At 33.1% G+C, this 14,407-nt stretch overlaps 1 long non-coding RNA gene across 1 annotated transcript; it reads right to left on the reverse strand.

Annotated features, from left to right (window-relative positions):
* Positions 1 to 1,248: 1,248 nt before the first annotated feature.
* Positions 1,249 to 10,270, reverse strand: LOC135312296 (uncharacterized). The gene is made up of 4 exons (XR_010371863.1): positions 9,791 to 10,270; positions 5,627 to 5,911; positions 2,035 to 2,202; positions 1,249 to 1,314 (listed from the first exon to the last, which is right to left on the reverse strand). It is a non-coding gene; the product is annotated as an uncharacterized LOC135312296 (long non-coding RNA).
* Positions 10,271 to 14,407: the final 4,137 nt, after the last annotated feature.

A 14,407-nucleotide genomic window follows, 5' to 3' on the forward strand; every position in this document is an offset into this window, starting at 1 on the left:
AGGATGCCAGATATCTTAATTTCTGTCTAACCTGTGTATGCATGTTTGTATGTTTGTAGCCTTATCACTTGATATTGTCACTTCCTTTAAAATCCAGCTTATATAATGACTTTTATCGCTTAGGGGGCAAATAATTCAGTATTTTGATTTCTTATAATTTGTCTTTCAGTGTTCAAAGTACAACGTTCAAATGCTGATTTGAATAAAATTTCCGTTCCATGGCTCATAAGCTTCTTCATAAGACTTTCTAAAACTTTCAAACTAATTCACACATAATTTTTTTTTTTAATTCCCGATTCATGGACACTGCACAAAGTAATTAAGTCCAAAACTAGAGCCTAGAAGAAACTTCTAGCCCATTCAGTGGCAAATTCTGAATCTCCACCCTACAGACAGTGTCAATATGCTCTAGGTTGCACAATCTGAACTGAGAAACAGAGCTCACACTCTGACACAACTAGAAAGTATAAATATAACCACTGATTTTCAGCACAATGGTGTCTGAGTGTTTCATAAATATCAGCATCCTGTGATGTGAGAATATAGCTCTAGTATCATGTTACAGGTAGGCAGTTGAAGCAAACAGATTAGGGGACATGGGGTAAAAAAAGATAAGGAGGCTCACATAAAGGGAAAATGAAACGTGAAATCACTTTCCGTCAGAATGCTCATTTGGGATACATGAGAACACAGATTAATTTCTCTTTTAGTTTGAAGCAGTTTGAACCAACATCGTTCCATGTTATTCTGAAAGGGATTGTGCTCTCAGTCTTTCTTGCAGTCTTCCCCCTTTCATAGGCAATTTTAGCAGTTATTGAATCAAAGAATCAAAGAGAGACAGAAAAACTTGTATGTGCTCAGGCACTATTGTCCTCCCCTGCAATGTGGATGACCTTGGCTCAAATCCCCAGTCAGGCAAAGGACAGAACTAAACCTTGTTTTTTCACATCTTTTGTTAATGCTTCTTTGTAAAGATCTTTAACTGTTCAAAGTAGATTATCATTGGCTACAGTTGTACTTGGGAAAGCTCAGCTTGCTATAGATCAGATGGCAGGATCTCAGATTGGATATTCAGAAAAGTTTAGATGAAGTATCTTGCTTCACTTCTGTGGGAGAAAGCAGGAAAATATCTAGTTCTCAAGCTCAGTATTCAACTGTCTTCATCACGTGACCACTTAATTTTTTTTCCCTAGAGTTTTTCCCATCAGCTATACAATTTCCTACTCCAACAACACAGGAGGAAAGAGTCCTGGAGGCAACTTACCTCAATGTATGTCCTTGATCAATTACTTCATCACTGCCTTTCCTGTGGTGCTAGGCAAGGACCAAGGTAAATGATAGAATTTTGGTGTACAAATAAGATATTTTCATGAAGTGTAACAAAATCTGTGGATCTCAAGTTGCAAAAATCTTCCATTTTCTTTTTTTTTTTTAAATCTAGTAATAATGGAAGGTAAAGAGAAAAAAATTAACTTTGAAAGAATGCTTTATATTTACCTTACCTACACAACTGTTTGGTTCTGAAAAATTTCGTCCAAGTTAAAAACCAAAGCAAAACAAAACTTAGGCTACTTGTCAGTTTGTATTAATCACACACACATAACCACAGGTTTAAAAACTTCTCAATATTCTTAAGGCAGTCATAATCTATTTTTCTTTTCTTACTATGCTGCATCTTTTAAATATACGCTTCATTTCTTTGTCATCTGGCTCTGTCTCATGTTGGAATTGCTCCCTGCTGTTAATTAGAGGTGACTATGATTTGATTAATCTCAAACATGTGTTATATATGCACAATATGGAAAACTGTATTCTATATTTTTCTACTTAAAACATGCTTGAATGTAATGGAAATAAGCCAAACATTTTTAAATGACCGAGAACCTAATCTTATCACGATGAACAGTATGGATATGATCAAAGTAAAACATTCTAATCCATTTGAAGTGTTAAAAGTTCACAGAAATATACACTAATCATGCACAGTATTTCTCAATATAATAGAAACAGGATATCAAATACATGAATGCATACCATCTGAGCATCATTGCTATGTGTAAATCATAAGTTCTCCACCTCTCTCTCCATTTCCACAAAGTTTTGTTTCAGTCTGACAATTTGCTTTTCCTGGTCCCACACTGTTGGCATGGTTCCCATGTAGATTTTTTGAAGACACTACTCACATTTTTCAGACCTAAGGAGCTAGCAGTCAACAACGGCTATAACATTTCCATATTATTTCATAAAGCTCTTCGTCTTGAAAGGTCTTTAATAACTAAAGTACAAATGTAAGCTAATTTATTAGGACAGGATTATTCATATACTTAAATTTTGAAGTTAGCCATTATACAATTATATAAGAAAAGTTCACTACATAAGGAAAGTTAAGCAAGTGATTAAATGTTTTCTGGGTTTATAAGCATCTTGAAAGATCACTCCTAAATAGAAAAGTTTTGAATACTTTATGCCACATTAACATAACTGTCCATGCATTTTTTTGTGCAAAAAAAAAAAGTACTGTAAGTATTAAAAAAGTTCTCTAAGAGATTTCCTTAGGCTATTCAAGTGACATTATTATAAGTAAGTTAAATTTAACAATTTTAGTATTTATAAATGACAATTATTTAATTTGCTGGCTGTAACTTTTTTGATGTAGAACTTTGTTGTTATTATTATAATTATTACACAGCTTCCAGTGGTAAGTGAAATATAATTCTAATTAATTTTTCCTACATCTGTATACAAATCAATAACTGTACACTTCCCAAAGGAGAAGCACGTTGTATGGCCCTCCAAGTTCCTAATGAATGCAGATAAGCTGACCTTTCTCTGACAACTATGAATATTGTTTCACAATTTTGCCATTGAAATTGCTGCAATCAGCAACTCATACAGCAAATATGGAGCCAATATTAGTTGTAAATGAATACTCATTGCAAGAAGGTGTATTGTATAGTTACCATAGTGAACAAACTTTATGCTTTTGGGAATCAGTTCCCCTAACATATTTTGTTGAGTAAGGCCTTCAAAGAAAACATGAATGCTCTCTTTACTTATATTTAAAAAAGGAGTATCTTCTATATCCTTGAAATATTCTAGTTTTAATTCTCCTTTTTTAAAATTGTTTGAAATACAGATACCTTCAAACCTTTAATTATACTTTCTAACATAACACCTTTTTCATAAGTAGGGCATTGAACCTGAAATGGAAGGAAGATTACAGTCAGAAATAAAAAAGCAGGATTCTGAATTTAAAGGGGGCAATATGTCCATGAAAATTCAGTATTTCTCATGCAACGATATAATAAAACTGTGAATGAAAACAACAGATATAAAACAATGAGCTACTGTAGTACTACTACGTCTAGTATTTCTTCTCATAAACACTTTTCAAAGAGTGCTGGAAAAATTAACGTATAAATGAAATGTATAGCACATTTTTAACTTCTATTTTAAAATGAAAGCCTATAAAGGTTTAGGAGGAATTGAAATTTGGAACACTTGCAATAGATCTTTCTATTTTCTACAAAACATTAAAAATGTCTATGAAAATGCTATTTAGAACATATTTGAAGAAACAGTACTTATATTAAATACATTAATTACAGATGCATATTGAAATCAGAGACAGCAACAGAATCCAAGAAAAAGAAACAATAAAATGTTCTGGTTTATCATTTCTATTCAGCAAAAAACTGGAAAAACATATGGCTGAAAAATACCAGCCTCAACTGTATACTATATTAATTAATATGTTTAAAAGTGTCCTTGTTTTGAAGACAGAACTTATTAAATTATTCGAATTAATTTCACTAAAATTATTAGTTCTCTTTGTCCTATTTTCATGTTTTGCAATAAGTAAGGTCTGATTTAATAAGCTTTCAATGCTCAGAGATCATAACAGAATATCAACTAATGCCAGGTTCTTATAGTATGTGTGATATTTTAAAAGAACAGTCCTTTCTTGATGACATTTCCTCAAGATCTCTACTCCCATACTTGTAATTCTTTCATGTTCAGAATGAATCCCTGCTACATCTCATTCAATATTGATCTTCAAGGCATTTCTCCCAATCCTTTTCCCAGTGTGGTCACTGAACAGTATAAAAGTTCAATAGGAAGATCAGCTGCTTATCCACTTTTTGCTAAAGCAATTTGTATTATGGATTTATTTTAGCAGTCTACAGTGGCAGTTGCTGTTTTTACTATTTAAATGCTTTGATTATCTGACCTTGCTTACTTTATCTTTTTAAGTGCTGTGCATGGGCTTTAAAGTTGATCAATAAATGGGGATTCCTCCACCACATTATGTTGAAATCAATCCTTATTCAGACTATTTGTATTTCACTCTTATGAGTCCATCTGTCTTTCTTAATTTTATATTCTCTTTTCTTAAATAATTTTGCCTGCCACTGCAAATGCTTACTGTCAGGTAGATTTCCGTTGCAATCAATTCAGCTTTTCCCAGTAGTAACTGTAGTCTCTGGGAAGACACAAATGTATAGGATCATATCCTATACCTGGAGAGTCATGTCCTATATTATTATTATTATTTAATTTATTTATTTAAGTATTTGTGTCATAGGTACTGTGAAAGTCAATAAATGCAAATTTTTACTTACTTCAGGTCTTTTTTTTTTCCAGTAATGTTTAGAAAACAAAGGGTTCTTGGACTCCCTAACTATAGCTTTATAGTTTTATGTTTATAGTTTTATGTCCTCTGCATTAAAATAAAACTAAATGGTACAAGCTTATTAAAATTTTTGAGATATTCAATTTCTATGAGAGAAACAGATAAAGTAATGGAGCCAGCCAGCCTTCAGCTATGTCACAGTAGACCTTAGAATTCTCTGATCAAATTAAAGAACTATAACTAGTCCTGAATTTTTGCAGTGCAAAAAATTGCAACCTCTGAGAAACATTTCTTAATATATGGTATCTAATTTATTTAATATAGATAAACATTTAAAATATTTCAATTTTTTTAACTTCTTAAAAATTTTAAAGTTTACCTTGCTTAATTCATAATGAAAAGGTTAGCATAGCTGTAAGAAGTCTTAACATGGATATGTCAAAACAGAAAAGGAAAAAGAAACTAAATATAAAGTCTAACAATGCAGTTAACATGCTATTCACGGAGTCCTGAGCACTTAGGGGATTATCCACAAAGAACATATAAAACTTACTGAATTACTAGTTTGATCTCATTTAAACATCTCCACAAATGTTCAGAAAAGGGAATACCATTTCCCCTTTCTTTAACTAAATCACATATACACACAAACATTCATTTGGATTTCCATTAAATTAATCTGAATTAAAATACAGTCAGTCACTTCACTGATTTCCTGTAAAGCTTACATCATAATTCACTACTCCTATAATAAAGCATCACAATTGCAAAATAAAATCATGAGCAATGCTTAATATTAAAATAGTTTTCATCTTCAATCTTGCAAACTTGTGAACAGGTTTTTACTTGTTTATAAGGTAATTGGTTTTGTGAAACTGCTGCCATTCATATATGTTTGAAAGACTGAGGCCTAGAATGCCGTTAAGATTTGATACTACTTCACTCAGCTTGCTAGACAATACATTATTTTTCCATGCATGGAAAGAAACTTACCTGCTTCTTCAAATTTTCTAGTTCTTCAGCTGATTGAAACTATTTCTGCTTATTCCAGGTTATTCCAGGTCTGGTGGACACGGGCCTTGAGAAGCTGGTATTCTTCCTCTTTCTTTCATGCTGTTATTCTTACCTTAAAGTTCTGCACACTTTTCCTCATTTTTAAGAGGAAATAGGAATTATTCCATCATAAGTTTGACAGTGGTAAACAAAGTGAACTTTTTACAGTGGCTGGGAACATTTCTGCCTCAGTTGTAGCTCCATATGGTGCACACTGTGATGTCTCTGATGAGAGGGGAAAGACAAAAGGGGACATGACCACAAATATCTTAAACATTCATATAATTAGAAGACATTAATATTAACATAGAAAAAATAATGGAAAAACAGAGGTTTAAATCATAATAGTAACAGTGATGAATATTTGGCCTATTTTGTGAAAGCCATTATTAAACTTATGTTAAAAGCATCTTCCTAGTGAAAGTAAGCACATAAAATAACTAATACTAGGCAGTGACTAAATGAAGAAAAACAGATCAGGATTTTCACTGGTAATTGTGTATGTGCATGAAAGAGAAATGGCTGTGGCATCCAGTATAGAATGTAACCCATACTGAAAAAAGCAGCAAATATGCAACAGTTCCTTGCACAATGGCATGATGCCATTTTTGTTCTTTTCTGGAAATGGATAATTTCAGAAATGCAAAATAATGGTTTCTAAGATTTCCCTATTTAAGACTTCAGTGTGTATACATATATTTTTTTAAATGATTGACTAGTAATTGTATTGAAATCCTGCCCTCTCAGTACTTTTATAAAGAATTTTAGTTGATGCAGGATGTCAATCCTGAAGAAGAATCAGTTTTTACTGATAATTCATTTCAGATTTTCAGGGGAGCATTCTGTCTCTCCTTTTAAAATTCCACTAAGAAAAGCACCTATTTCATTATGGGGCAAATTCCTTTAAGCTGTTCTGGAATTTGTAGGTGAAAGGAAGGGGGATGCTTTTGCCACAGTCTTAGCCACTTAGAAAATAAAAATTAAAATGCAAAGGAGGATAAGAATTACTAGAAGGTGTTACACAATAGCATCTAGTAAACGGTGGGGGGAAGGGCTCGACTTATGCAATACTTACTAACATCACTTGTGAAGATTTTTCATTTTATTGTGACAGCAAAGGGAAAATTTAGAAGAATTCACTGCACCAAATATTATGCATTTCTGCAGAGCACAGCTTAAAAAAGACAAGTCCATACTATTTCTCTCAGGTGGGTAAATGTTAAGAGAGAAGAATCCAAGTTTCATGATGCAGCAGCACAAAGCTGGGAAGTGAAAATTATGTTGCAGCAGAGTCTTGAAAATATGACTGTAAAAGTTAATCAATAAAATGTCTATTCCTGTCTATTCACTAGAGGCCGCAGCTGCATAGCTTCACACAATCGATACTACAAATTATTACGATTTCCAGGTTCCCACTGGACATTCTGAACAAATCTTTCAAGTGTAACAGGCTTATACTGGAGGGGGTGGGGGTGTTACCTTGGGTTTATTTCCTCCAGAATAAGTATACAACAAACAAAGGTTGTGACTTCTAAAAATTTCAGTTGTTTCTCTCTGAAATACATGTATTTTGGGCATCCTGTGAAATTAGCAGAAAATATTTTTGTTCTATTGTAGAACTAAATATTTTTATTCACGTAAACTAATAAATATAGTGGACCTTCTATTGTTTTTAAATTCTAGTCAACCATTTGCTTTTTTCACCACTTCCAGGAAAAATTACTTTTAATGTATAACCTCACAACAAGGAAATAAAAGCATACAGAAATGGACTTTTCCCCTCAGAGGCCCCACAACAGCTAGAGCAGATTATCAGCTCTCTGTGTAGTTTTAACTGACCAATTTATGCTGCTGCATTTTTCTTTGTATGGTTTTATGCTCTCGCCTTGATACCAGCTGCATTTACCAGATTCATGAAGTAGGAAGGTAGGTAAAGTCCAGGACTGTATGACTTTGAATAAGTCAGCACCAAAGGGATGCTACTTTACAACACATGCAGTACCCTTCATAGTGACTGAACATAACCCTTATGACATTCCCTGTCCCAGAACACCCAGGGGACAGAGATCCATTGTTCTTTCTGTCTCCCAAGGAACAGAACAGAGCAGATACTGACTGGCACAGCATGACTGTTTTCAGGTACACAGTAAGATGTTATTTTAAAGAGGGATTTCAATATTTAAAATCTCCAACTTTGTTGTTCGGTTTTTAGCTTTGTTAGTTCAACTTTATTAAAACGGTTTTAAATCTTCAGTTTTAATTTTCCAGGTTCAACAAATACTTGGCTGACTGTGATCCTGCAGTAATAAGTCAGAGTACTTTTAAAAAGCAATGGTATCATAAATTTAAGGTTAAAACTTAAGAGTCAATAAAAATATTTTATCATCTATAGAGCTAAGAAAAGATTCCCCTAACTCAAAATTTATTATGCTTATGTACTAAAGTAAGAAACTTCCAAAGTCATGGAACAAACATAGAAAATAGAACAGAAAAAGGTAGGTTGGTTAATTTTTGCGTGTCAACAGATTCATTCAAGTTTTATTTGTTCACACAAAGTATAATATAAAACTATTAAAAAGTCCCTGTGAAAGTCTTCTAATGATTATCATTTGGCCTTCTATTTCAACATTATTTAAACTCATTTCCCTGAACTTTTGCAAAACTCTTGCTCTCTCAAAAGCTGTATTTCATCACACAATCGATCAGTTACAGCTGGGAGTTTCAATCCATCCCCCCCTCCCCCGCCCCCCCCACTATCTCACACTAAGTTACCACAACCAGTAGTCGTAGAAGTTTGTAACCTTTTTATTTTCAAAGATACATCTACAAGAATTGGCCTAACGTGGAATTTTGGCAACGGAGGAATCAGTTGAAACGGTTAAGCAAACCCACTGTGGCAAAAGATTCAAGCTAGGTTAGAAAAGTAAATCAGTGACACTATTCTCCCTAGAGAAGCACTAGTAATGTCTTTAGAGATATAACTACAGGTTGAAAACCACCAAGCTATTTTATTTAAAGAAATGAAGACACATTACTGGAGAGAATGTTTTTTCCATGAAACTTCCCAGTCTTCAGCAGAAAAATTAACTTAAAACATTTGAACTACAGAAAGAATTAAGCTCCAGTCTAAAAGTCATTTACACTGAACATACATTATCATATTTTGATTCGAGTTGCATGATGTTTATGGCATCTGAACTTAGCAAACCTTCTCTCAGAGGAGATTTGTGCAGATAGTCTTTGATGCTTGCCACAAATCTGAGATAAAACATTTAGCTTAAAACGTTCAGTCCACCACTAAATGAACAGACTTCTTTTTGCAGCCAAGCTATCTCGTATAAAGTATTCATCTATGCTATTACACTGTGGTATTATAGAACAGCTTGAGATTCTGTCTGTATATTTAGCAATTGCTTAATATAACATAACTTTAGTAAGAACAGAGTAACTGCATACAAAAAGAATCAGCTGAAGGGAGTAATTTTTACCATACTCTAAATCTTGAAAAATCTGAATAAAGAATCAGTTTGTGGCTCAATATAAAAATATAGCTAACATTAAGCTAATTTCTAAAAGCTAATTGTTGAACACTGCTACTTTTTAATGAAATCCTGAGAGTTAGCATTCAGTCTAGTAGATACTAAATTTGGCTGGCAAGAGCAGAAGTACTTTTTTCAGTGTAAACTTTTCTAAAGTATACAGTATGCATTTTTTTCTTCATTTATTTTAGCAATCTCATATGTGCCTTGCTGTTGTGACTAAAAGTTCAAACACCAAATTTCCTTTAATTTGGTAGTGTCTTGCTTAGAGGCAACTTCTTTAACAAAAAGAAAGACAATAAGACCCATATGTAACCTTTGGTCTCTAAAAAGAGGAAGATGAGAATGCCATTAATAGATAGGTAATAAATAATTGCACATACTATTCTACTTCAACATTACAAAATCTTTTTAATTTCAAAAGCAAAGCATACCACTAATAATAGTATTTTTTATCATTCAATTTTTTAAGTGTAGAATATATTTTAAAGCGTACATTAATCAATCATTTAGATTTAATAGTTTATTCAACAGAGTTATAGAACACATTTACACTGCATCTTACCTGAGAGAAATGATTAATACAGTACATATTAAAAGGATTTACTGTTGACTTTAATGTCTTCTGTTCCTTGAATACTGAAAAAGCAGTAACTCACTTGTAATCACTAATTTCTTCTTCAGAAGCTATAATATGTTCTCTCAGGGTCTTCAGCTCTGTCTGTGATTTTCTACTGTTCTGTTCTTGGCGAACTGTTTCTGCTATTTGCTCACTTAGCTGCTCTTGAGTTGCTTTCAAGCTGGATTCCATTAGAAGAAGTTTTTCATCTTGACTGGCAAGTTCTTGGGCTGAAAGATAAAAAAAAAAAAAAAAAAAAAAGCATTACATTTTAAACCCAAGCCGAGAGATATTTTAGTTTTAAATGTAGTGCAGTGCAACCCTCTGTAAGAGCTGGGCTAATATTGTTTTCAGGAGGAGAACATCACTCAGTTCCCAGATCTTGAGAGGAAAACGTACCACAAACATATTAATAGCTGGCTTAAGTCTCTTTCATTGTATTCCAGTAAACTTAAATAAAGAAACTTGGATTCAATATTCTGCAAACATTTAAACCTCTACCAAATCTTACTGTATATACATATATTCAGTATTTACTTCATTCTAAAGCAAACACCTATTGCCTTCGTATTTTATAACGTAAGTCAATCTAGAATTCAAAATCACAATTTTTAAAAGATAGCAGATTTTCTACCATTTCACAATTATAATGTATATAATGTAAGCTCAAAGTCTTCAATTTCATTACGATTTTTCATGAATTACAGAGCACATACATAGTAAAAACCTGTTCTTTTCCAAGGTCATCCAATAGATGGCAATCTTTCCTTAGACCAAAAGAAACCATAGCTGTACACTGCCAGCTCTCTCAGAAAAATAAGTGATTTAAGACAAAGACATTTTTCCTTTGTTCTTTGTTGACCATTTTCCTAAAAGATATATGTACACAGGTTTTAATTTAAATATTTGACCCTTAGTATGTGCATGCATGAGTTTGCTTGGGTGTGTGGATGTATGTGTACATGCTCAGACACAAATCCACACACATGTATTTTTTTTTATACTCTTTCATAAATATATGGCTTCAGGCATATAGGCACATTTAGTCCCCAGGTTTAAGATATCATGGAATAAAACTAATCATTAAAACAAGTGCTTCACACAAGCATTTTATAGCACGCATTCCCTTCATTACGTAGTACTCAAATGATTTTGAAATTTGACACCAGAAAATTTAAGAAATTAAGAAGCTTTTAGTGATAGTACTTCAGTAAGTATCATAAAGGAGAAGTTCACATGATTATAAATAAAAAAGCTTTTTTTTAATGTGCCGTAGTATAATATTAAAGAGTGATAAGTACACCAGGCTTCAATGAAATCAGAAAACAGTATTTTCCAGGCTTAGATGGACAGAATCCTTTAAAGAAAAACCTTTGTACTCTGTTAACATGATTCTGCATTTATTGTCTTTAACGTCCGACAACATTCACGATATGCACAGGACCTAAATTCAGCTGTCATATCTACTTTTATGAATTCAGAATATCCAGAAGATCGATTTCTTTATATAAAAAATTGCTTTGTTCTTTTCTCATGGACAGTAACAGAACCCCACTTCTCACAAGACACAACAACAGTTACCATTTCTGTCATTAAAAGTAACGTATACAAACTGTATAAATTTGTTCCTCAGGAAGGTGCACAGCTAACATTAACAGCTAAATGCTTAACAAACAGTACATATCACCCACAGCTCATCTTTACTGAGCACCAAGCAAACCTGAATCTCTGTGAACTAATGAGTTAAACAGTTATTAATGTCAACATATGTTAAAAAAGTACAGTATAATAAACAACTTACAACAGGCTTGCTTTCATATCTTAAAAGTCAGCAATTTTTGTATAGACAAGCCAAAGCTGCTGTCATTCAATAAGAAATATAATATATAACAAAATACTATTTGTCGGTACATTTTGGACCCATTTCTGCAATACATTTGTGCGTAACTTTCCTGTGCTAGATGGTCTCGTTTAAGTCAATATGACTGCTTATTTTATTAATGTTAATTATCTGTGGGCTCCTAGTATTCGATCTGGGTGTGAAATCAAAAAAGAGTAAATATTTTACATGTAATACTTCTTCCACTTAAAGTTTTTCAGCTGTTGGGTTTTTTTGTTTGTTTGGGGTTTGGTGGTTTTTTGTGGTTTTTTGTTTGTTTGTTTGTTTGTTTGTTTGTTTAATGTAGAATATGATCCTTTGTATGTCACATTGAATATATTCAGGTATAAAGAATTTTTAAGTCACTGTCTATTTTATTTTAAATAACATTGTCTGTATTATCTATAAATGGGTATTTTGCAATACTTTAAAAGTTCTTAGAAGTAGTTTAGAGGTCTGATATGTTGCCTGGAGATGGAATTTTCTTCCAAAATGTATTTTGTTTATATCAGTGTTGGTTTGTAAACAGATCTAACAAAGCATATTTTGTATTTGGCATACGTATTTAAACATATAAAACATTATTTAGTCACTATTTTTACTAGTCTGTTTTAACTAACAATGTCCTGGTAAAAAAGGGTTAAATTATTTTAAGTTTACCTATGCCTTGGACTTGAGCCTTGGTTGATCCCAAGCCAGAGGCACTAGCAGCTGCATGCTTTATTTACAATCCCTTTGTCAGACTTACAACTGCCCCAGGCTATAACATAGTGTACCTAATGTTCAAACTGGCAGGTAATCTTATGTCAAACATACTTCTTTGATTTAAAGTGATCAATAGATTCTTGTAAAGAGGTAATTTCTCTGATGTTTCCACCTTGCCTTTCTTACAGGTGATTCACACAAAAGCCTGCTTATATGATGTACGAACAATAAACAGAAAGCTATAATCATGTTTTTTCAGATGTTTCCGGTGCACAACGATTTTGGATCAATACCCTGTGTAATACAATTATCTGCAATGATCTGGTTGTATTGAAAAAGAATTTGCAGCAGACCTCTAGGGGGTTTTATCCAGAAACACGTATCTGGCAATGTTGTGAATAGTGGAAGAGAAAATTAAGGGGTTGACACAGGCTGTCTATTATGTTCCAAATGACTTCATTAATATTTTATTTGGTAAAAGTAGTATATTTCAAGCTCTACTATACTGTGAGTTCAAAATATTAATAATGCAATTTCCTTGTTGCATTTGCTTATTTTGAAAACTTGTTCTAGCACAGATGTTCAGTGTAAAAGACAAAAGTACCAACTAAAAATTATTTAAAGCAGTTTTTTCCCCATCATCAAATGATTGCTTGTTTTTTGTATCTTATTTTGATTTTCTGGACACTGTTCTCTTGAAAAAAAATCTACATTCATTAGTGCACTACTGCTAAAGCTGTTGCCTTATGTATACCAGGGATTAATTATACTGATTTAAAAAGTCACCTAAAATATTAACAATGATATCAGACTTGTTAAGTTCGAATTACACCTTGCCTTGCCAGGGAATGAGCAGGTGTTCTGGGACAGAAATAGATGATTCACCAAATTAATACAAAGATTATAGAACAGAGATAGAAATAAAGAAAATCAGTTGTGTTTATTTAGTTTTGATGAAGTTGAAGTCTATAGCTGTAAATTTACCCTAAAGCAGTACAGGGAACCTTTTATATTCATTTGATTACAACAATCATATGCCCATACGATTGAAAATTCTATTCCATTAGACTGTGCCAAGTTCACATTTCCGTAATATTACTGGTTTTGTACATTATTACCTGTCTTTCTGCACTGCTTATGCACACCCTGCAGTTCCTGATTTAGCTGCTGAATCTCAGTTCTCAGTATGGTGGTTTCTGTCTCCGTCTGATTCTTTTCTTTCTGTGTGTCCTGGATACTGGCTTTCAGTTTCTTGACCGCACTGTCAAGGTGCTCCACCTCAGCCACTTTTGCTTTGATACCCTCCCTTGCCTGCAGGAAATCAGCTTCCGACTTTCTCAGAAGGTCACCTCTTTTGCGTATTGCCTGTGAAGACAAAAAGCATTCCAATAGTGCCTTTTATGATGTACTTTTTATACTGCATCCTGCTATTTTGAGCTATAGGATATGTGAGATTATACAGCACCTCATTAGCAACTGGGTCAAGTCCCCACATCTCCTCTAGGATCAAAAAGTTACAAGGACTTTAATTTTAAAAAGTCCGTTGAAGAAAAGATTCAGTATTACAATAAATACATCATTAATCAATACTTATAAGTTCAAAGGCAAGAAGAAATATTCCGTGTAATTCTGAGAGAAAAGCGGGAAATGCAGTTTGATCTAAATGAATGCTTTTCCTTTAAAAAAAAAGAGGGGGGGAATGTTTGATGAATTAAAAAAAAAAAAAAGGAGGGATATTTAACCTCTTGGTACCAACTGCTACAGAGCTCTTTCATTTGGCACTCAGCAAATGCTGTAGGTTAATGTGGCCATAGGGATATCCCAAAGCCATAGGAAAAAAGCTACCATGCTACCGTTTTATCCTTTTTGTTTAAACATCTTATCTGCATAAAACTATGGTATTTAGACTCTGTTTTGTTATTGTCAGAAGATGCCACATACAACTGGGACATTGGATTTAGAAAAGCCCTTTCCTTTAA

This window comes from Phalacrocorax carbo, chromosome 2 (genome assembly GCF_963921805.1).
Source record: "Phalacrocorax carbo chromosome 2, bPhaCar2.1, whole genome shotgun sequence".
Taxonomy (NCBI): domain Eukaryota; kingdom Metazoa; phylum Chordata; class Aves; order Suliformes; family Phalacrocoracidae; genus Phalacrocorax; species Phalacrocorax carbo.